General features: G+C 37.5%; 1 protein-coding gene across 3 annotated transcripts in view; it reads left to right on the top strand.

Annotated features, from left to right (window-relative positions):
* Window positions 1-24,581, top strand: part of IMMP2L (IMP2 inner mitochondrial membrane peptidase-like (S. cerevisiae)) — a 729,327-nt gene that overhangs the window by 668,687 nt on the left and 36,059 nt on the right. The gene's annotated exons all lie outside the window — the stretch shown is intronic.

Here is a 24,581-nt window from a genome sequence, read left to right as displayed (position 1 = left end):
CATTTCTTGATTATCTTCATTAAATGGAAGCAAGAATGTGTCGCTTCATTTACAGTTCCTGTGAATTCAAAGCTTTGAGTAAAAGCTCATTAATCTGTACCCCATTTGTTCAGAGAATGTAATAATTTAGAAAAGTGCTGGGTTGAAGTTTACTTTCCTGCTATCTATAAAGAAAGGATTACTAACCCATTAACCAAATTAATAGTGCAAACAAGATTGGAAGAACAAATGGCTTTAAACACCCTTAAGCAACTTTGGAAGCACCCATATACCTAAAGACTATATAAGACAATCACAACTCAAAATGCAGAATTTTTTAAAAGCAGAAACTCTAGCCAGCATAGTAAGAGTTTGAAATGGTCCTTATTGGGATTACTTCCCTAATTCACTGTTACCCCAAACTCAGTTACTCCAAACTAGTGAAATTTGACTGAACTGGGCGGCAGATCATGAAATTTTTTTTTAAATAAAAGACAGAGTTGCTTATCAGTGTTACATCATAATCTGTAGTGGAGAATCCTCTTTGAGACGGGCACATTTAATCCATACTGTGTATAATACAATTTACAATTTCTGACTTCAAAACTTTACTAATTTAGAACTGATTTAGCTTTCTAACAAAATTGAGAGAGCAGTAGAGAGATGTCCCATATATTCCCAGTCCCCTCTCATGGTTGGCATTTGTCATCAGCAATATCAGTCACGAGAAGGAGACTTTTTTTTTTTAACCAAGGATGAATGTATATAATGCATCATTATCACCCTGTATGCATAGCTTAGCTTTACACTTGATGTGGTTCATTCTGTGCATTTGGACAAACACATAGTGAGATGTACTCATCATTATAACGTATGGAATATTTTTATTACTCTAAAATCCTTTGCCTAATCATTTCTGTCCTCTGCCTCAGCAGCCACTAATATTTTTGTTTCCTTAGTTTGACCTTTTTCTTATAGTTATATCCACCTGGTGTGTAGTATTTTCAGGTCGGCTTCTTTCTCTTAATGTACATTAAGTGCCCTCCATGTCTTTTCAGCACTTGATAGCTCTTTTCACTTTAGGAATGAATAATATTACATTATCTAGATAAATTGTAATAATTTTTCCCAAATACTTGTCACATGAAACTGATAGCTCTGGATCCAGCATACGGTCTACCTCAGGGCTTGCTTGCAAATAGTTGGCAGCCAAACAATTCTGAAGAGTCTATTTCAGAATATGCTAGAAACCGTGTCATCATCAGGGTAGAGTTCTTATCTGCTCTACTGAATATGAAATGCATTTTTAATCTCTTTAAGGAGTTAAAATAAAAGATTTATTTCAGATCTTAAAATTTCATAACTAATTTATTAACATTTTAAGCCTGATCTGTCACTTGACTCCCTCTGTCCTTCCCCTCTCCCCCCAATTACCTCATAAGATTATTTATTTCTTCTCGGGATACTATCCCAAGGAAGGAAAGAAGCCCAAAGTGAAATTTCATCATTTCCTTCTTCTCTGAACTGTGATCACACACTCAAAACTCCATCCTGTGCTGATGTTTGAGAATCTGTTACCATGGAGCTGTTCCCTAGCTCAAAGGAGAGTTTTATTGCATCCAGAAGTTTAGGAAAAGAGAATGATTGAAAATAAAGTTTTAAAAAAGTCTTGATTAATATTTAAAAAAAAAAGTTTTCAAAATCAAATACAAGTGGGATACAGTGTGTTTTCATGGCCACCTTTGTTCTCCAAATAATTACCTTTCGGAATTTGCTGTTGTGAATTAACATTGCTTCTAAAAGACCTTGCTCTCCACTCACCTGGACACATGTCCAGAAAATAACTCTAACTCAGTTCAGTTAAGAGTACTTTAGCAGGCCCTCCCTGGAAGCCCAGCGCATTAGGGCTCAGCACTGCAAGCTGGCCTCAGCTGCTTCAGTGAGAGTTCGATCTCTGGCTGCAGAGGTGATCCACATAGCACAGCAGACCTCTCCTGTCTTGCCTGCTGCTCCCCTAAGCAGTGTACTTTGTTGATCTGCCTGTCTCTGGTGAATCCTCTCGCTACACCTCTGGCCTAACCCCAGTTCTGTATGCATAAATAAATAAATCTTAAAAAAAAAAAAAAAAGTTAACCTCTGTTTTTAAAAAAAAAAAAAAGTTCTTTAGCAGTCTCCAGAAGATTTCACTAGTTCATTCTTACCAACCTGCCTCTGACCTGTACCCTTCCAGATAAAGCTAATTAAGAGAACTTAATAAGATTTGATGTTATTGTGGTATTGAAGAATACAGAAGAATAAAAGTTAAACACTAGATTTTTAAGCAAAGGTAATTGGCAGATGCAGGTTGGGTGGGGCAGGGTGGTTGAGGCACTGAGAAATCTGCATTTGAAGAAAGGCTCATCATGTACAGAATGTGCCATTTCACAGCCAAGAAAGATCCTCCATGATGGTTGTAACATTTGTCTCTTACAGAGATTGAGTATTCCAGGATTTACAGTTTTTGTGAACCAATGATTTTAGAAATTTAGAATTTTTTAGTTGTACTTTAGCTCCACAATTGTTTACAATTTTGTAGCACTTTGAAGCATCTTTTATTCATCCATACAAGAGCTGGGCTGGAGGCCAGATGTGTAGTGGATGAGAGGATTCACCAGGAACAACAGAGACAGAGTGGGGAGCACAACAGTTGTATTTACTGAAGCCCACTGCTCCCCTCAGCAGTGTATGAGATAGGAGAGGTGCCATGTGGGTCAGCCCCCTAACCAGGGATCGAACTCAAGTCACAGCAGTGATAGCACTGAGACTTAACCCATAGGTCCTCAGGGAGAGCCCACTTTGAAATTTCTTACTAATGAAGAAAGTGGTATTTTGCCAAAACTCTTCTTCCTGATACTATGTTTTACACAACTTTTAGGAGACAAATGACAGTTAAATATTTTTTTTTAAGATTTATTTATTTATTCATACAGAACTGGGATACAGGCCAGAGATGCAGAGGGTGAGAGGCTTCATCAGGGACAGAGTGGGGAGCAGAACAGACAGATTGATGAAGTACACTGCTGAGGGGAGCAGCGGGCGGGTCAGGAAAGGTCTGTTTCACCATGTGGATCTCCTCTGGGGCAGGCAGGGAATGGAACTCATGTGGAAGTGGCTTAAGCTTCTTAGTGCAGTGCTTTAACCCGCTGCGCCACCAGGGAGGGCCCGACAGTTAAACATTTTTAAATGCCTTAGAGTGGCTGCTAAAGTATTTGTTGAGTTCCATGACCTTTGGAAGGTAAAGGGTGATGGCTTTGTTGGAGAAAGTATACCAGGCATTCTCTGCTGGCAGGACCTTGGTTTAGATAGAAGCACAGGAGAGTGTCAGGAGAGCTACATTGACAGAATTTAGCTTTGACATAAAGAGAACTTTGAGGTGTGCTACACAGACCTGGCGATTGTCCTGATGATGCGAGGGGTCAGAAGTTGGAGAAATGAAGTGGCTGTAACTTATAGGCAACGTGACATGGAGGTTAAGAGCTTAGACTCCCAATTAACACATAGGTGTTTATTTAAACTCTTTAAGCCTCAGGTTCCTCATCTGTGAAATTGGATTCATAATTGTATTTACCTTATAAGGTAGTTGTAATGACTGAATTAAACGATACATGTAAAATAGGTTTGCTGTGTACACATAGTAAGTTTCCAGCTTAGAGTAAGCATCTGATAGACATGAATAGGTTTTTGTAAAGATTTTAAATATCTTGATACTTATTGGTGTACATCTACTTCAAATTATATGGCATTCTGTATTTTCCTATGAATATGTTGAATTCTGTAGATCATCAGGAAAGACTATATAGTGTATCATTTCTTTTACCTAGTATATATGGATTTAATTCTACCTTAATGCTATGTCTCAATCTAGGTAAAGAGATCAATTTTTATCTGTCATGGAAATAACATCATTGATCATTTAAAAAGTTATTCTTTGTCAGGAGTAGATGTGAGATGGATAAAGAGGATGTGTGTTGTGTCAACACCACACTAATAAAGAAAAGAAGTGGGAGTCATGGAGCAGGCGTAGGGTGCAAGGAGCTCTCCAAGAACAAGATCCTAGCTTCTTTATTGATACAACAACGAGAAAAGGGTAGGTCAAACTGGAAATTTGATTGTTATTTAGGGTTTTAGTTAGGGTGAGTCTACCCATCAGGGCCACCCATGCTTCCAGTCTCTAGGAGCACGGTATACTGGTCAGCAGCCCCCAGGCATTCCCAGCCATACTTGAGATATCTGCTCATTGCACCAGGGTGAGTAGATATCCTTTTGTTAACTTGAACAGAGCTTGTAACCTGGCATGCTGCATTTAGCAGACCTACAGCAGTGTGTGTGTGTGTGTGCGCGTGCGCATACCCATTCTTTTAAATCCCCAACCTCCGCTCCCCCATCTTCCCATCATGCACTTCCTCATTCCTCATCTTGAAGATGCCACTTCTATGTAGCAGTCCATTGTTTCTCCAGTGGAGTGCTCGTATTCCACAGACCCACTAGCTGTCCCATCTGGCATACCACCACACATGAGATATTTGCAGGAACCAATCTCTCCTGTGCAGAAAGAATTGCTCTGATGTACCCACCAGCTCCATCCTCCCTGATCCACTAACTAGCCCTCTATTTGGTAGAAAATGCTGTTTAGCAGTTTTCCTTGCCATTGTGGCATTGCAGGGTTTGCTTCCTCTGTTTTTTCTACCCAAGTAGATGCACTCATGTGATTTGGAATCTGGCTTGAATGTGGTCTGGCTCCTGTGGTGTGTTGAGGTTCCTCCAATTTCTTCTGGGTGTGCAGGATGCTTGGGAAGCATCAATTGTGGTGATATTATGTGGGAGTCTAATTAAGAGTTAATGGGTTGTCTGATCTACTACAATACAAGGCTTTGGGGATTTCCCAAGTACTGAGCACCATGAGATTTTTTTTAAGTTAATATACCACAAAACAAAAATAAATCACATGTAAAAATTTAATTCTGTAGTATATGGAGGGAGACAAGACCTCTTTCCCCATTAAAGTAGGCTGGTGTCTTCTATTCCTTCATTCCTTCGCAGGACTTAACCTCCTGGGCACAGGGACAACAAAACTGTTTTATAACTTGGAAGCAGCAAGTAATAGATGAGAGCATCTGACTTCTTAGTGGCTGCTGTGGGCACTTCATTTGATTTTTTAATGTATTTACCTGCATAAGCAACAGATAATGGAAACCATCAACTTTAAAGCCCATCAAGCACTGAAACATTTTCATCCACTGCTAAATTATTAGTTTCCTGGGATACAGAATATCTTTATTAGGAAAAAAAAAATGTTTCCAATTTAAACTTAATGTGAAGGGTGGTCCAATACAGGACGTAAATAGCTTCTCTGTAGCAGATGCAGATAAATACTAACAGAAAGGGAAATATTCTATCTTCTTTCTGGATGTGGGGAATTAAGGCTGAATTTTCAAGGTGGCATAAAGACAACTGAATTCTTAACCCAAAGTTGATAAGTAGATATAATTAGGAAAACAAAACTTTTGTTTTTTGTTTTTTTTTTTTTTTTTTTTTTTTTATATTATTTTTTTTTTTTTTTTTTTTTTTTTTTTTTTTTTTGACAAGCATAGATATCTCCACCAATTTCATATCACGTGGAAGGTTTCAGTGCCGTTGTGAAGGTCAGAAGCTGTGTGTGTGTGTGTGTGTGTGTGTGTATGTGTGTGTGTGTTCCTCATAAAGTGCCAAAGCAGATTGACTATTAAAAACTTAATAGGAAATTCAAAGACAGAGACCTCTCAGCAGGGAAAACAGAGTAACTATGTTGGGAGAGCATGAATATATTAGTAATAAACAACTTTACTTCTGCCAGGAAGTTCAATGCTGAAAATTCACATAATGTAAACTAAATTTATTTCCTGTCTCATGTGAGCAGAATATACCTTCAAAAACCCGTTGCTATCAGTAGTCCCTTAACGGAAAGTTCACAACAGACATTAGTGAACTTTCTTGAGGTAGCAAACCCTGATGTAGGTCTAACATGTGAACAAAGCAAAACAGTTCAGAAATCTGTTTTTAATGTTTAAAAATCTGGTGAGCAAAGAGTGACCTGTTTACCAAGTCATACCTGGGAAACTAGAGTCTTTTTATAGAACAGTCAGAATGGAAACTACATGGGCTATGTGCCTCCCGTTCTCCCAAACACTTACATCAGCCCTAGTCCACTTAGCATAGTTACTCCATGCATTGCCTTGCAAAGCATGCCATTTTATTTGGTCAGCCACCATCCTGCAGTTTGCACTTTCAAATTCATTCATGTTAGCCAGTATTTATCTCATATCTACTCTGGGCAGATGACAGAGAACTCAGGAGAATGTAATGAGGTGGTAAGTCTGGTGGAGAATATAGAAATGTTTATAGATCACTCCCCAAGACAGGGTGATCAGAGACCTGGAACAGGTACAGGCAGAATACAGTGTGACACAAAGGGAGGCGATCCTTCTGAGGGTTCTAGAAATGGCTCCCAGGGGCAGTGGTGTGAGCTATGTCTCCAAGGATGCATAGGTTGTATTTAGAAGCTGTAGTCTAGTTTAACGTGTAAGATTCTTAGAGAAATAATAGCATCTAGGAGATTAAATGTTTGCTGTTTATAAGCTCAAACTTATAAAAAGAAGATATCTCAGAAATTTCAGTGTTGAGACAAAAAGTAAACAACTTTCATTTGGAAGGGATTTAAGGAAATCTACAAATTAGAAATAATGTGCTACAAAAAGACCTCTACACAGCTACTTGCTAGGTGGACTTCTAAGTCTACTAGTGCCTTTCATTGTTTTTCTATTGGCATTTTATAAAACTAAGCATTAGAGATATGGTATCTGGAGATGTTTATTTCTATAACATATCAATTTGCTAGGGACTTCAATGACCAGGAGGTACTATATTCTGTAGCTAGAGTCAAACCAAGTTATAGAAAGATTGGAGGTCTTGCTTGTGGTCTCAAAGCTCATCAGTGACCAAAAAAAGAGTGAATTGAACTCCAAGATCTTGATTACTTACAATGCCCTAACTGTTTACAACACATTGGAGGTTTTATTGCAGAAAGACTGAAAGTTCATATCGATGGATTTTTTTATTAAACAGCTCATTGTCATATGCCCTGAAAACTCTCCCTACATTGCTAAGCCTGGTATTTACCAGATCCCATCCCCTTTCACCTACAAGACTTCATGCTGTTGGTTCTTATCCTACATAATCACGATTTTCCTGCCTGAGAACTTTCCTAACAGCATGCCAATATTCTCTTAAAAATAACCTTTTCTACCTCTAGCAACCTCCTTTCCTCATTGCCAAACTCTCACGATCTCTATCTTCTCCCCCCCCCCCCGTTCCCACTTGAGCTCACTCCAGAGCTTTTCCCCAGGCCACTCCCCACTAATCGCTCTTCTGGGGTTCAGCAGCAAGCTCCAGGTTAACCCCAGTAGTTTATTCTACAACTTCCTCTTACTTGACTTCAGCTTCACTAACAAAGCAGATATCCCCCCTTTCTTTCTCCTTGAAACATTTTCTTCCCTCCTTCCTGGAGCAACATCTTTTTCTCTGATCTTACAGTAAGGAATTTTAATCAAAGTTTATTAATAGTTGAAACTGAATTCATAGGCTTTGCCAATCCCATCCCTATCCCTACCACCCCATTTCCTCCCACAAACTTTCCCAGCTCCATTAATGGCAATTCCATACCTGCCATTGGTGGTGGTGGGGGGGGAACCTTTTGATTCAATACATTAGCAAATCATCTTGACTTTACAGCACAATTCATCCAGTCTCTGACACAACTCACCATTAGTAATTAGTAATGTCCCCTCCCCATGGAAGTTCTATCTATCTCATTCTGTCTTCTCTCAGTAGTCCTCTAATGGTTCTCTCTACTTCTTTCCTTTCTGCAGACTATTCTTGAGGCAGTCACCACATTTATCCTAATAAAATTTAAATCCCTCATCAAAACCTTCCAATTTCTTCTTGCAATGGCTCATACATCACCTGTCCTTCTATTATCTCAGCAACATTGCCTTTTATTGCTCTCTCCTGCATTCCTGAAGCTCTGGACCCTCTGGCTTCCTTCCTATTCACCTAACTCAGGGGCATTAGCAAACTTTTTCTGTAGAAGAAAAGATAGTAAATAATTTGGACCTTTTGGACACCTGGTTCCTGATGTTGTGGAATAAAAATGACCATGGGTGATACATATATGAATAGATGTGACTGTACTCCAGTCAAACTTGCTAGACGATACAGGCAAAATTTGGATTTGTCCCACGAAGGACAAATTCATAAGGTAAACATCCTGCCTTATAACCAGAGATATTTCAATGTCTAGAGTTTTCTTCCTTCAGATATACCTATATCTTTCCCTTACTCCCCTCCTTTTAAAGGGATATACACAGGTGTCACCTCCATAATGAGGGGGCTTTTAGTCAGCATGCTAGCAGAACATAGATGGCATTTTTTAATAAGAAAAATTCAAGGAAGGTTTAACAAAGGCATAGGCAGGAAGGAAGACCAGGAGGGATATGAATACACCAGATATGATGAAGCTGAGCCCAAGATTGACAGGAAAGAACATAGTTGCAGAGCCCAAAGGCAGAGAAATAGGTCCATAGTGCCCTTTGAAGGAAAAAGGGCACTTCTGCATGGGCTCCCTATTACTAGAAACAAATTGGAAGCTAAGGTGCAAAGGAGGTCATGGGTACAGGCCACGTGGTTTAGGACAGAAGAGTTCAAAGTTGGAGAGTGTATCCAGTTAGCCAAATGAAAGCAACCACTTGCAAAGGACTCTATCATCCACCATATTTAAAATTACAACCAGAACCAACTACATCATTTGAGGAGTCACTGTGAGAAAATTGAGAAACTCAGGATGGTGCCCTTAAGAACATTATCCCAAACTCAAAGTTCTTCTGGGTCTCTATATTACTGCATAGGCCACACACCATGAAGCCAACCTTGATTTCAACCCTTGGCTGTCAGCTCTTATTCCTCTTCCCTACTTAATTCTTTTTCCATTACACCTGTCTTGATCACACATGCTATGTAGTTTAAAAATCCCTCTGTCCTATGCAAATTAAAGTTCCCCAGGGCAGAAGTTTATTAATGTTGCCTCAAATATAATGCTTCAAATACATGTTGTAAATACAACAAATATGTGTAAAGATACACAGTCTAAATGAATGAACTATTCCCCTGAGAAAGGGGAAAAGTCTATAAGGATTGATTCAGCTTGGTTCCTTTCCAGTAGTCTTATCCCTTTCCATTAGCCATCTATCAAAGCTAAGTGCCAGGCAGTATTTCCCTTTCAAATTTCTTAAATTGAATTTTTTAAACTCACTTGTGATTATTTTGTCTTAGTAGTTTCCTACTTAAAAGGAGTAATCAAAGCTAGACTTTTTTTTTTTAAGATTTATTTATTTGTGCATACAGAACTGGGGTACAGGCCAGAGGCTCAGGGGCGGTGAGAGGCTTCATCAGAGACAGAGTGGAGAACAGAACAGGTAGATCAACGAAGTACACTGCTGAGGGGAGCAGCGGGTGGGCTAGGAGAGGTCTGCCACACCATGTGGTCACCTCCGGGGCAGGCGGGGATCGAACTCATGTGGAAGCAGCTTTAGATTCTCAGTGCTGTGCTTTAACCCACTGCGCCACCAGAGAGGGCCCAAAACTAGACTTTTAACTTAATGGTTGGTAATTAGAATAAAAAGGTATATAATTTCTAAGTTTTCTAAGGATTAGTTCTGATACAAAATTTTAGTTAAAATTTTTTTGTGACCTGTCTACTGCAGAATCAGTTTCACTCAGAGTCCAGTGCTTGGCCTCTTTTTTTCTTTCTTTTTTTTTTTTTTTTTTTTTTTTTTTTTTTTTTGGTGCTATGCAAATCAAAATAGTACTTTAAGCAGATGAGGCAAAAAAGGTTATGTCCAGCCTTTATCTTCCACCTGGGCTTCAAAATATTTATAGGCTGCCATCCATCTGCTTAAAGAGATCATGACTTGTAAATCTCACAGGGACAGCAGGCCTACTCAGAATGGCTGAAGCGGCATTTCTTTCCCCTGCTCTAGCCACCAGCCTGTTCCTCCTGCTGTCTCAGAGGACAGCCACTTTATCACCCATGACCTGTGATTAAAATCTAGGAGTCACTGGTGACTTCTCCCTCTTCCTCATCTACACCATATTTACACCACACTATTCTTTTACCACCAAATATTTCTCATGCCTGTATCTTCTCTTCATGCATTGTCCTAATTTTGACAATGGTCTCTCTTAAGTCTTCAACTGGGCCTTAAACACATACATGGCAGTGCTACTATGTAGTTGTCTTTCATTCTTGTGTAACATTTGTTTTAGTGGCTCTTGTTTACCTCTAGTGTAAAACCTGAGCTCCTTTAGAAGGCAAATGAAGCCCTCCAAGGTAATATGACCCTCTAGGCCTTTTCACTTTATGCTACTTTGTCAAACTTCTTGCATTCATTTAAATTAATAGTTTCCATGATGTCTAATATCTCTACCTGTCTGCAGATTAAATAATCTCTCTCCTATAGTAGATGCTTTCTTCATTCTTACCAGCCGAGTCAACTTCTGCTTCACCTCTAAATCTGCCTTCCTCTTCTTTGTTCCCACTATACCTTGTGACAGCTGCATTAGCCTCACATGACACATTGCAGTAACCTCTTTAGGCATCTTGTCCATTAGACTCTACACGCCTTGAGAAGCGAGTTCTTTCTCTTTGTAACCCCGTGCCTAGCACACTCACCAGCTCATAGTCAGTGCCCAGTAGATATAAGACAAACAGATGGCTGCATTTAGGTTTCTGTATGTGCATACTTTTAAACCATAAGTCTGGAACTACACTTTGAAATAGGTAATTTTTAAAACCTTTGAATAGTGTCTTAGATTACTCATCTATTAACTTTTCTGCAAATATTTTTATCTAGAAAGTACTAAAGAAGCAATAGTATTTTCTATTGATTGTCAAAGTTAATTTTTGAAAAAATTAGTGGCTTTTCTTCTAGTGTGTAGAAGAAAACTACATAGCTCTCTCTCAGTGAACATAAAAATATACTCTTATTAATCATACTGAAGGACAAAGTAGTTCAAGTGTTGTTTTTTTTGTTTTGTTTTTTTTTTTTCCTAAATGCTAGCTGTGTATCATCACCCCTTGGTATCCAAGTGGGATTGTTTCCAGGAGCTCTGAAAATACCAAAATCCTCAGACACCCAAGTACCTTATATCAAATGGTATAGTATTTGCACATATCCTAAACATTCCACATTGTAAATTTTAAATCATCTCTACATTGCTTATAATATCTAACACATGCAAATGCTGAGTGGATAGTTGTTTTGGAATTGTTCAGGGGATAGTAAGAAAAATCTGTACATGTTTGGTACAGATTATTTGTCATAGACCAAATTACATGGTAGTTTTCATTCCACAGTTGGTTGACTATGTGTACACAAAGCTGTGTAGTCTATAAAGTGAGAATTAACCATATTTAATTGAAAGCTATATTAGATAAAAGTTGGTGTTTCAATTAATCTAATTCATATCTTAGACCCACATCTTTGTCATTTTATATCAAATGATAATTCATTTCAGTTCCAATATGTGCTAATTTTAGAATGCATTATTAAAGCTTGGTGGTCAAATTAAAATGTGGCTATAATGTTTGAAAAGGATAGCAAGTGCTGTATTCCCTGGTTTTCTGAGGGGTGCATTAAAAGGATAATGTTCTTGCTGGAGGAATATATAGGGCAATAAACAGTTTTGTGGATGATTAAACAGTGAAGTGAATCTGAATTTTCCAATTACCAGCAAAGGGCTATTATTGCAATATGTTATGGTATCATGAAATTTTCCTTTTCAATATTATTTTTTATAACATTATTTCATGAACTCAGTTATTGGCTTTATGTGAAGCAGTGGGCAGATGTGTACACTTATGATTTTTAATTGGGTTTTCCAATTTCAAAATGAAAGTGAATATCTCTAAACTCAAAAATAATGTTTAACTATTTTATAAGCCATTTCTGTTCCCATAGAAAAATAGAAAGAGAGGACTGATATTTAATGTAGAATAGGTATGCCTTTGGGCAGAGATAGTTGCTGAGTCAAGCTGGCAGATTTCTACAAAATGTGTAGTGCATAGATCGAAAACTGCAGACTGTGTCTACAGGTTATTAAATCAGAACTGCATGAACAAAGGCAATCTAGCTCACCCTAGTCATATCTGAAATAAAGTATTACTCATCTTGGAATAGCATCAGTATTCAGTGATTACCTTAAATGGAAGATGATTCTTTTCACACTACAGAAGATGAAGTGGAAAACCACTGCAGTGCATTTTCCTCCTCTGGTGCTTTGGATTGAAGGTTGATATATTTTACCCTTTGACCCATTTTTGAAGGACAGTCTTCAAATAGACATTGTTTGATGGGGATATGTAAGCTTGGAAAGAGGACTGGAAAAACCCTTTACAAAGGAATTTCCTACACTGAAATAAAAGATGATTATGGTTTATATCATGGTCCAGATTTAATAGCAAAAAAAAAAAAAAAAAAAAGAAAAGAAAAAAATCAAGATGAGTCCATTGAGAAGTTTGACACCCCAGTAACATCATAAAAAGATGTAAAGGTGGTTGAACCTCTTTCTGCTCATATCTGTTGTAAGGACTAAAAGATCTTATGAATTAGGACTCATATTTTTATAGTGACATTTGACATGATTTTCCTCCCCCATTGTATGCATTCTCCTCTTATTGTATCTCTTCTTTTACACTAAACACACACTTTTCAAACAAAAACTTATCTCTGATTGTTGCTTTTGGCTGTTTTCTTGAACTGATGTTTGTCCATGGTCTATACTAGTATGATCCCCCATTTGAGAACAACCAGTAATGAGTAAGTTCTGAGTCTTGTGTGTTGTCTAAAAATTGTGGTCTCCTGATTTGAACTCCCTAATTTCCTTTTTATTTGAAGTGTAAAGATTTGATGAGATATAAAAGGTTACTTGATTTATGGAGAAAGTATGCATTGAGAAAATATTTGTAGTCCTTTCTTTTATTCACTTTACCTTTGATCTATCCAAGATCAATCAAGTATTTCCATAGAACATAAATATGGATGAAAATGTTACATGTTTCAGTATGGTTGGAGATATTTCATAGAAAGCATACCTGTATTATGGTAGTCTGTGTTTATTTCAAAAGACCTATCAATGTGGACTATGAAGAATCAGAACAAGAGACAGGCAAAACTAAACCAAAGGAACCTTAGGAATCTGACTAGAATGGAGGCAAATGGGGAGCAGAGACAGTATGGAGAGCAAATGGGAAGGGGCACAATGACTAGAATGGAGGATCATGGGACTTGGGTGGTAGGTGTGGTGTGGTGTGGTAACAGGCATCTGAAGAGGTGGGAACCTACACCTCTAATTTAAATACATTGTTGTAAACCAACTCTATCTCATTAAAAATCAGTATAGCTAAAAGTAAAAAGAATCTTAAAAAAAGAACTATCAATTTTCTAAACAGCTCTCCCTGATTTTCTCATTGGCCCGATGAAAGGGTTCATTTAGACCCTCAAATCCATTTCTGTAATAGATGATGCTTGATTTGCTACAGATCCAGTTCTCGCTGTTACCCGCTGATGAATCTGAGTTACAGTCTCATCCTAACCACTTCTGTGACAGACTTGGCCACTTTCTCTTCCTCATAGTCCTTGACTATGGAGGGTCCTTCTTATGGGTTAAAGGTGACCTGCCTGCCTGACTCCACTGCTCCCTTCTAATCATGATTAAGAATCAGCACTTTCCATGGCCCAACCTGGTGGCCAACAGGTTAGGGAGCAGCACTGCAAGCTAGCCTAAGACACTTTAATGCGAGTTTGATCCCCACCCCTGAGGTGACCCACATGGTGCAGTAGGCCTCTCCTGTCTCATCCACTGCTCCCCTCAGCAGTATACTTTGTTGATCTGCCTTTTCTGCTCCCCTCTCTGTCTTCTGGTGAATCCTCTCACCGCCCCTGCACCTCTGGCCTGTACCCCAGCTCTGTATGCGTAAATAAATAAATCTTTAAAAAAAAATCAGCACTTTCCATACTGCGCCCCTCCAATGGGATGAGACTTTATTAGATAGTAATCTGAAATGAAATATTTACTCATAAACTAATTAAATTATTTATAGACAGTTTCAAAAGCCAGTCATATAGTCATTTAAAAATATTAAATTTACTTTTCAATTTCTTTAAAATTTCCATGTAAATGAGTATGTTTTAATATTACATGTAAACACTGAATAATTAATGTGAAAGTAATACTTTACCTTCTTAGAATGTGGCAGAGGTTTAAACAAAATAGTCTTTATTAACTATCAGTTTCCTAGATTCTGATTTTCACAGCTCTAGGGTTACCTCCTTTACCTTCTTACAGTGTTTTATGTTACAGCTAGTTCTTGCTTCCATTGTTCCAAAGAAAACTTCCTGGAGCACTGACTGGTTATCAGGACTATTCTTTCTTTTAGTGCTCTTGCTTTTGTTTCTTGTGAATGTTTCATCTTGTTTCCTCAAGGCCTCTTATAGTTGCTTGAATGTTGGCTTTCTAAAAGATTGTTTGTAAAAGGCTTGGGGAGATATGAAATGTCTAGACAATGAAAAGAAGGTTAGCCAAATATCAAATACTTTCTAAAGATGTATCATGCTGATTTTTTTACTGTTCTAACCATCCATCTTATGCAAGGAGATTTGCTTTGTAAATACCAATGCATTATTCTTCCATCATGGCTTTCTTCTGAAAAATCTGTGTCTTATGCATGATTTTCTCTTAGCTTTTTAGTAAAAGACAAGAGTGGATAAATTCTGGATGGTGTTTTATAATGACTTTCTCTAGAGAGAATTATGTAAAGAACACCCCTCCCCCTAAACTGCAAGTACTATGTTCCACAAGAAAGGCTTCACATCTTTTTTTATTCCTAAAAAATATTAAATTGCTTTTTATGAGGTAAAATTGGTTTTCAACACACTGTGATTTTAGAGGTAGAATCACACCTATTAGATGTAAGTTACCACACCCCACTTACTCCAGGGCACCGATAGTCTACCCCTAATACTCTACCCCCGATACTCTTGCTTACTCCAAACACTACTCTCCGCCCTCCGTCTCTGGTAGCCTCAGTCTACAGATAGATTTTTAGGATTTGTTCCAGATTTGGTTTTGTCAGAGCCCTTATTTTGTTTATAAGTGAAACCAAACAGTATTTGTCTTTCTCCTTCAGACTTTATTGTGCTTATTGATCCCTACCAGTTTTTATCCATTTTGTTACAAATGCCAAAAGTTCATCTCTTTTGTTACTTTAGCTGAATAGTATTCCATTGTGTATATATACCATCTTAACCCACGCATCTGTCCTTGGGGAACTTCATTGTTTCTGTAGTTCATTATTGTCCTTACCAGCCATTTGGTGTGGGCTTTTCTCATAGGTGTGAGGTGTTATCTCACCAGAGTTTTGATTGGAATTTTCCTGATCAGATACATTTAACATAAATTTTGAAAATCATTTACATTCAAACCAAGTAGTACTTGGCACTTGCTTCCTGGGAGATCTTTATATTAAACAAATAATGATCTTTTTTCATCATGGATTTTTGCATTGATATATTTTTAAGTGGTATCAAAATAGTGCTTGTCTTTAATTGATTAATTTTTTTTTATATCCCCTTGGGTTTGGTTTCAAAGTTAAATACCAAAGTGGCCTCACCCTGGACTGGCCCTGTTCCCTATTATTTACATCTGAGGAACATACGGTACTTAGTACAGTGGTAACAGATCTCGGCAACTAGCACAATGTCCTGCATGGGACCTTCATTATAATTAGATTCAACCATGGTCAGTGTCCACTTGCTATCAAATTTTATTATCTTAAATTTTCTAGGGAGAATCATCAAAATTTATCGTTTCTTTATATTTTTATGTTCCTTTCTATTGATGTGAAATTTGAGTAAGGGCTTTTAATTTAAAATCTATTAAGATGCAAACATGTGTGTATATTGTCTATTACATGATATATTGATGCATGTGCATATGTACACATGATGTATTGAAACGTGTGTATATACTATGCACATAATGTATGCATATGTTTTAAATACTGTATTTATATTTATAACATAATCCAAAACTATTCCAACAGATACTCAGAGTTTTTACAAAGTTGTCTGTTTTCCAAGGGTTTCAGTGCTCCTCACAGTCATTCTTTCTGAATTTTCCCTTGAAAAATCCCTTTACGGATGAGAAATAAACTGTGTTTAGTCTTTCTATAATGCACTGACCTTGCTTTGTATTGACAAAATCCCTACAGCTGGTTTTTATGTACTGCGTGTATTGATGTGCTTCTGAAGACCTAGATCACCAAGCTGAAGTTATAACTGTATATATCCCCTTTGTAGTTATTTTTAAAAAATCCCTTGGCCACAGATGTTTGGCAATACAATTTCAGATTGAATTTGCACTTGGAAACTTAAACCAGGTAATCCTTGTAGTGTTTAGCTATTGGATAGTTTTTATATCCATGACCTATTTATGCTGTCATAGTCTTTGCAGCTCATCTAAGTAAAACCATTACTTTCTAGACACTGAATCTTACCTGAAGCTTAACATAAAATGGCAAATGGTTAAACTAATAGTGTTAATGAGTAGCATGGCTTACTTTAACTTCTAGTTGATGCTCTGAGATCTACCTCAGTAATGTATGACTTCTGCACATTCAGAAATGTTATTTGATTATTATTATACAGTTAATTACTATAGAAATTATAATTTAGAAATCTTCTGTCACAAAAAGCAAAACTGACTAATGTCCTTAAAACACTAAAGCTGATACAATACTTAATATTTACTAATTTTTAAGTCTACATATACTTTCTGTCAATATAACTTGAATAAGGTTTATTACTAAAAGCACCCGAGTTTTGATTTTATAAATGTAATAATGTATCTATGAAAGGAAGCTTGGAAAACATAGATATATGCAAAGAGCAGTAAAAACTATCACTAATGTAACTCTTGAGACACCATTAAAACTTGGGCTACCTTCTTTCAAAGCCCAAAATGTGCTCCAGGTGTGTATTGCTTATATGAGAGCTGGTCTCCGACACTTATAGGCTTGTTCACAGAGGCAGGAGAGAGGAAGAAGGAAAAGGAGATGTGTATGTATATTAATGTTTTGTGTTGCATCCCCCACTTACCAATACTGTTCCTATTCACAGGGAACTCTTCAAAAACCCCTCATGTGTGTTCCTAACACCTCAGTACTGCCCCTGGTAGCTGTCAGACAGAATACTTGTTAATTATCTGAGTGCCTAACTAGTGCAAAAAAATTCCTCAGAAGGGCTGTTATTTTATCCAGCTCCTATTTTAGTACTTAGCATATAGTAGGTGCTCAATAATAATGGAATGATGAATAAATATCTAATTAGTAAGATTGTTTTCCTATCATTCTTATGTCAGTGGAGAAGTCCAAGTTCTCTGTCTTAGGATATGACTATAAAATTTGAGCATGTGGACTTGTTCACCAAAATATTAATGCAACATTTGACAGTTGCATTTTTATATTTACCTATATGTTTTAGGAAGGGAGAACTATGAAAACATGAGATGAGTTTGCATGTAACTTTGCAATCTCCACTCTTTTGTGTCTCCCCCATACTTCAGAGGCTGTGGGTAGAATCCACTGTGACAATGACAGATGTGGAAAGCACCTCATTTCTCAATGCAAGAGGCATTCTTGCTGTTAAACTCAGAGAATCTGCATTTATTTACTTAATGTGAATTGAGCATTTCTATGTTAATAACTAAATATACACTATAGTAAAAACAAACATATTTATAATTTATTATATATTAAAATACAGTAATACCTCTTAAACATAACCATATTTTACAGCACCTAGGAAAAGTGGTTATATGAGTATTCATGATTTTCTTGAATTCTGACAACAAATTCTATTTTAAATATCAAGGGCCTGAGGCTCAGAAAAAGACATGTAGTAAGAAATGACTGTTTAGAAGAGCTCATTTAATATTTACTTTTAAATCATTTAAGTTGTCACCTCTTTCTATTCACAAACAGTAAAGTGAGTCCAACAGTTGCAGCACATGTTTGATTACTGTGTTTTTATGTGTGCTGTAGCATGAAATCTTTCAGCTGAACTCATAAGGCCTTTTTAAATTTTGTATTTTATGAAATTCAAGATAGGCTAAACACACCAGACATGACTAAAGATCTATTCTTCATAAAAGACGCATTTCTCTAATTGGAGTTACAGTGGACTCTAGTGAAATCCCTATGACAATTAGCATATTAAATATTATTACCCCAAAATGAAGAAAATTATTATAAATAATTTTTGATTATTCAAAGTTGGCAAAATATGCGGATGATGACTCTTTCCTGGGCTGTACTTCCTACTAGTTGTGTTAGCAAGGTCGAGTCCTTAGTTTTTCCATGTCCTAGCATCTCATCAGTCTCATCAGTAAATTGGAGATAACGAGTAGCCACCTCTGAAGACCTGGAGTGGAAGACGTGTGCTCACACAAACATAGAGTGCACGGGGGTAGCCGACACTTAAAACATGACTTGTCTTTTTTGTTCATGGGCTGTGAGGCACCTCAGTGGCAGTCTTTGGATCTATTGATATGAGACAAAAAAAAAGAAAAAATACAGCAGTTATTTATAAATTGCCTGTTGTCAGTGAAGAACTAGGCATGCTTTCACATATTGCTTCATTTGTTCTCCCCCAAACTGTGAAATATATGTAATTGCTACTCTTATTTTAGGGATGATGAAAATGAGGTGCATTTAGGCAAACTGACTTCAGAGTCTCGATGCTGAAGCTTCTGCTGTTCTTGTATAGTGTGAACAGATATGAGCAGAATTACACACTTATGTACTACTCTGTAGACATGGCTAGCTATGTAGTTGTGTGGACAAGTGCAATTTGTTAATATAATTATTGAGTTACTGTAAGTACTTTTAATCTACCTTGATGCAAATTCTTTCCTTGCACATTGATATAAGTTCAGGCAGGCCCATGACCTTTTGTGGCACTCCGAATAGTTTGTCCTAAGGTACCTTTTGGGTGAAAACACAACTAATGTAAATATCCAGGATATGTAATTCTTAATATTCAAATTTAAAGTTAAAGCTTCTTCCCTTGAGCTTCAAGCTCTAGAAGACAGGAAATCCCTGAAGAGGAAAGAGGTAATTCCTCCTTCTCTGCCTGGCCTTGGTTTTTTGGGTCCAGAGCACTGGGGCTTTAGAGTTGCTCTCAGGACTGGGGATATTAAAGCTGACTTTCTTGTGGATGTTTTCATGGGTTTGCTGTAAATTCCTCCCTTTATAGTTGTTCTAATGAGCTATATTCTTTCTTTTCTGGTTAAGAAAGCCAATGACCCTTCAGTTTGTTGACATCTGTTGATATGACCTTGGTGATGCCATTCTGATTTATTCTTACAAAATGCCCTCTTCTGGTACAAAGAAAATACTCATATGAGCCCCAATGTACTTTGGGAATTAGCTGATTTTCCACAAGTGGAGCTACCTAACTCAGTTGGTGTTAGTTTCCTTGACTTGACTCACACAGCAGCCTAAATGCCAGTCAAATTGTAGCAGGCACATACTAAGGTCTCCAAAAGGAACTTTTGATTCACTTTCTCCAGGTTGAGGTGAGGGATAGAAATCTCCTGTCATTTAGAGTCAAATTCATAGTGTATTGATAACTTTCTCCAAATAAATTCCCCTTCTGTAACTTCCAACTCTAGAACATTGGTGTGATGGCATTTAAGAATTGTGTAACTCGATCTGAGAATTCTCCTTTGGGAATTCAGCATATGGTCTAACACCTCCTTTGGAATGTGTTAATTATTGTCTTGCTGCTTTAGCCAAAACTTCAATTTTAATATTCTATTATGTATATAATTACTTTCACATAAAATGGATTTCTGTGCTTCTGTATGCTTTCTCTCCACCCATATCCTTCCCTTTCTCTATCAGTACAGCTAAATTAGAGGCATATGGTGAGAGGAATAAAGGAAAGCTACATATCTCATATCTATTTAGATAACGAGAGTTGTTGAGAGCCCAAATCCTGAACTCAAAGAGTTGTTCAGTAGCTGTAGATACTACAATCATTTCATAACTTCTCCTAAGTTATTTTTTGTTGGTGTCAATCTGATGATCTTCCTTCTTGGTGAGCTTGTGTGAGGAGCAGTGTGACATAGTAACTATAGACATAGACTCTGGGACTAGCCCATCTGGATCAAAGCCAGCTTCACCCTTGTTAATTGTGCACTGTTGGGCAGTTCATTTAATCTCTGTGAATTTCAGTTTTCTCAGCTATAGACTGGACATAAAAGTACAGAATTAGGGTGTTAGTATATGGAGACCTCTTAGAACATCCCTAGTACACAGCAAGTGCTATATAAGCAGTAAAAGCAGTAGCAACTACTCCAAATCACACATAAAGGTTCACTGTTAAACAGCATCTACATTGTGAAGTCTTAGGGAAATACCCCAGTCAGAAGCCAGTTTTTAATCTGTTGTCTCACAACACTTTCTTGGCTTTACTGCCACCCCATTAAGCATCCCAGGGTTTGTGTTAGTGTGTTATTTTCTCCACTAGCCAGAGTTTGTCTCAAGGTCATTTTATTCTTGTTGGCCATAGTTCTGAAGCACAGCCGACAGGGCCAGCAAAAGTTTGTTTCTTGCCACACTCGAATTTTTGGATATTATAGCCTAATTCTTTAAGATGTAAAAATGAATTTGTAATATTTAAAGTGGGTTACAAAATAAGAATATTCTTTAAGTATTTTTGCATAGAAGGCAACCCCGTGTAAACTAAAAACCTTTTTATAATTATTAACGAACACTACCATATATTGGAAGACAGTAGACCCAGAACACTGTTTTGCGCAGCCAAAACTTTCCAAAAATATTGACTTATTAAAAGGAAAAGCCAAATTTCAGAACAAGAATTTTAGTAACTAAGTACATCTCAATGAAAACTGAGCCTGTGTTTAGATTTTAATACTTCTGTTTTCCTCTGTGGGAAATCTAAGTGGGCAAGTCTGCCTTGTGTCTGAAGTTCTTTGGGGGCAGCCGTGGTGCAAAAGGTGAACTCTGGCATAGATAGTGCAACTTCCAGAGCAAAGTTCCAGAACAGCACAACTAGTTGCAATGAACGTGTTGTTTAGACAGGTTCTTCTTCATTTTATCTGTCTCCCCCAGGGACTTGAAGCTTTACTATTCTCTCACTCCTTCTGTCTTGGGTCTGTCATCTCGTGTAATGGTGTAGTTAAATGAATTGTACTTGGAAACACTTTTACTGCACTCACGGTCGTGAAGGTTTTAACATCTCACAGCCAAGCCTTGATAAGCCCTTCAGAGGTACACAGTACCCTTAATGTTAGAGATCTGGGGGGGGGGGTGGCAGATAGAAGAAGGCTTAGATTAATTTGTATAAATTGTGTCACAAAAATCCTGAGGGTAAGAACCACATTTATGAAAACACATTTAAAAAATTGCTTGGGTTATTGGAAGTCCTTTTTTAGCTTAGCTTTTCTGAATCTCATTTAAAAACAAATAAAACTTTTCTGAAACATCACACAAAAAATAGCTAAGGGCATTTTACCCCATTCTTAGCAACCTTGAAGAGCTCACCTCAACTTTCCTCAGGAAATCCACAATACTACATGAAAAGCAGTTCAGGCAGCATACCCGACTCTTGCTTTCTCACACAGGAGAAGCCAGGCTTTGGGAACTTTGGTCCCATGGTTCCCAACAAAGTTTCATGGTATAAATGCTTAAAGACAACATCAGAAGGAGCCAGTTTGGAAGTTAAGTTTTAATTCTGCTAAGCTTAGATGAAAAAAATAAATGTCAGAGTTAAAAATGAGACAACATCTAGCTAATTGTTCTCCTTAACGCTGCTATTGAAGCATAGGTCTATTTCAGGTGAAAAAGGATAAAAACTGAAATTTTAAACTCATTTGAAATGTTTTATATTTATAAATCTCAAAATATTATCCATGCTAAACAATAGGAAATGTTTTGATACAGTCACAAATCACTAAGTACACCATAGTATTCTACAATATTTTGACTGGGCAGTTAATAAGAGTTACATAAGGAGCAGGAAATAACTAGAAATGATACTAGTGAGGTGAGATAGCAAACTTTAGTATAAACACTTATACTAGTTACCATTATAATTCAGATAAATTATTTATAAGCCCTCTACTAAACATTTGCAAATATGTTCGCTTAATGTATCTTAAATAGATTTTTTCCTCCTAGATTCCTCACTGTTACTAATCTGAAATAAGTATTCTGAGGTGTGGAAATCTTGAGTGTAGCTGTTTCTCTATAATTACCTCTGTTTTCAAATTCGTTTCTATGGCCATAACCAGAGGCTATAAAATAAAGGTTCCAGCAAGTATCTCACAACACTGTGGGCATTTTTTTTGTTTGTTTGTTTTACAAAAAATATCCTAAGACATATTGTCAGACATATGGACTCTGTCTTTTTCTCTATCGGTAACTTTTTAGAACCAGTTAAATTACTAATAGGCAATGATTCATTAAGAGGATAAGAAAAAAATGAGTCACTACCAGGTATCTTTTGTGTGCTTAGCCAGTGAAACTTGATCTTAATAAATGAAAAAGCCGACACTCACACATGTGGATTTAAATTTGTGAGCTGGCTAGCTTGTAACTGGGGCATCCCAGTTGCAGGGTGAAAAGCTGGATTGTGTTCTGGTCAAACTGAGGCAAGTTTATCCCACGAGCTGTGGTGGCAACTTCTTTCCTTGCTTGGAGGGATGGTGACTCCCATAGCTTCTCTCCATATTGGTGACACCTCAAAATCCTCACCACAATATAATTTGGCATCCCTACCCTTTTGGTCCAGAGACCAACATCTGAGTGAAGAGCAGTGGCTCTTTGTTAGTAATTACTGCCATATCCTAGGTAGACCAGGAAGTCCTCCTGTAAGAAAGAATTAGGAGGATAGGATATGGAACTTGAGAGTGTTCCCAACTCTTTGCTAAGGTTACCTGCTCCAAAACTGGAGTTACTTTCCTGCCCATAATGAACCAAATTCCATTTATTTGTGGCCTGAAAAACATGAGTGAAGTTATTTTCAGGGATGTTTTGCCCACACGTTCTCTGCTCTACAGCCCTTCCCTGTTCTAGTATTTATATCCTCAAACCATCTCGGTTGGTAACTACAAGACAAAGCTGACTGAATTAGGACTTACTCTCTTGTCATCACAGGAAGGGCCTACCAGAGAGGCCTTGAATTCCTTACAGAAAGTGACAGGTTTCAAGTTTGCATTTTAAACTCTTAATAACATGTTCCATAGAAATCAAAGTTGGAATATATTTTCATATAAATTGATGGCATCTGTTTGTCAAAAAAACAATCCAACAGTGTAGAGAACATGAATTACACATGTTCTTAGTCTTTACGTTAAGAGAAAATATTCATGTGCATGAAGGGCTGGTTATCAGTGAAATGAATTTGAATCCCAACTTTACTACCAGGTCACCTACATGACTTCTGGCAAGTGTCTGGCTTCTCATTTTTAAAAACTGTGATAGCACGTCATTAAAGGGCGAATTTTTTTTTTTTTTTTAAGATTCATTCATTCATTCATGCACACAGAACTGGGGTACAAAACAGAAGTCCAGGGGCAGTGAGAGGATTCACCAGGACAAAGTGGGGAGCAGAACAGGGAAACTGATGAAGTACACTGTTGAGGGGAGCAGCAGGCAGGTCAGGAGAGGTCTGGTGCGCCATGTGGTCACCTCTCAGGTGGGGATGGAACTCATGCTGAAGTGACTTTAGCTTCTTAGTACTGTGCTTTAACCCACTGCGCCACCAGGGAGGGCCCTAAAGGGTGATTTTTTGAGAATTGAATGAGATCATGAACATGCAGTGTTCTAGAGTGTTGAGCAGAGTTCTGTGTAGCTGCTTGACTAGTCCAACTGTTACTAGCTTAGTTCCCATTGCTTCTGCTAGCACCGCCGCTGCTATTTCTAGTGCTAGTGCCATCACTCCGCCTTAACCTCAAAGTCTGTTAGGCTTTCTGTTCCAGCTCCTTCCTATTCTGCTAACTTACTGGTGCCCTGACCTATGTTTTCTAAATATGCTGAAATATTTTTGTTCTAACATTCATCCTGAGGTGTTCTTTCTTTCTAATCCATTGACATTCTAGTATCTTAATGCCAACTTAGATGTGACTTCTCACTAAAATCTTAGCAGGTATGCCCAGTTAAAATCAATCCTTCAGAGCTGTGTTCTCAAATCCCTATGTTTTCACCTCTATTGTAGCACTTTAATTTGTTCTTAAAACAGTTTGACTGTTTTACCTTCCCCCCATAATAAAATATTTAAAATAATTATTTTTTTACTTTTATCCTCTCCTCCCATGTAAAATCCTCAACAGTGAGCACAGGGCTTTTCCACATGGTCACAATTCAGCCAATGCTTGTTGAGTTAGAT

The sequence above is a fragment of the Condylura cristata genome, unplaced genomic scaffold (assembly GCF_000260355.1).
Source record: "Condylura cristata isolate star-nosed mole 26May11 unplaced genomic scaffold, ConCri1.0 scaffold00005, whole genome shotgun sequence".
Classification (NCBI taxonomy): Eukaryota; Metazoa; Chordata; class Mammalia; order Eulipotyphla; family Talpidae; genus Condylura; species Condylura cristata.
Note: the sequence above shows the minus strand (reverse complement) of the source record. Positions and strands in the feature narration are given on the sequence as shown.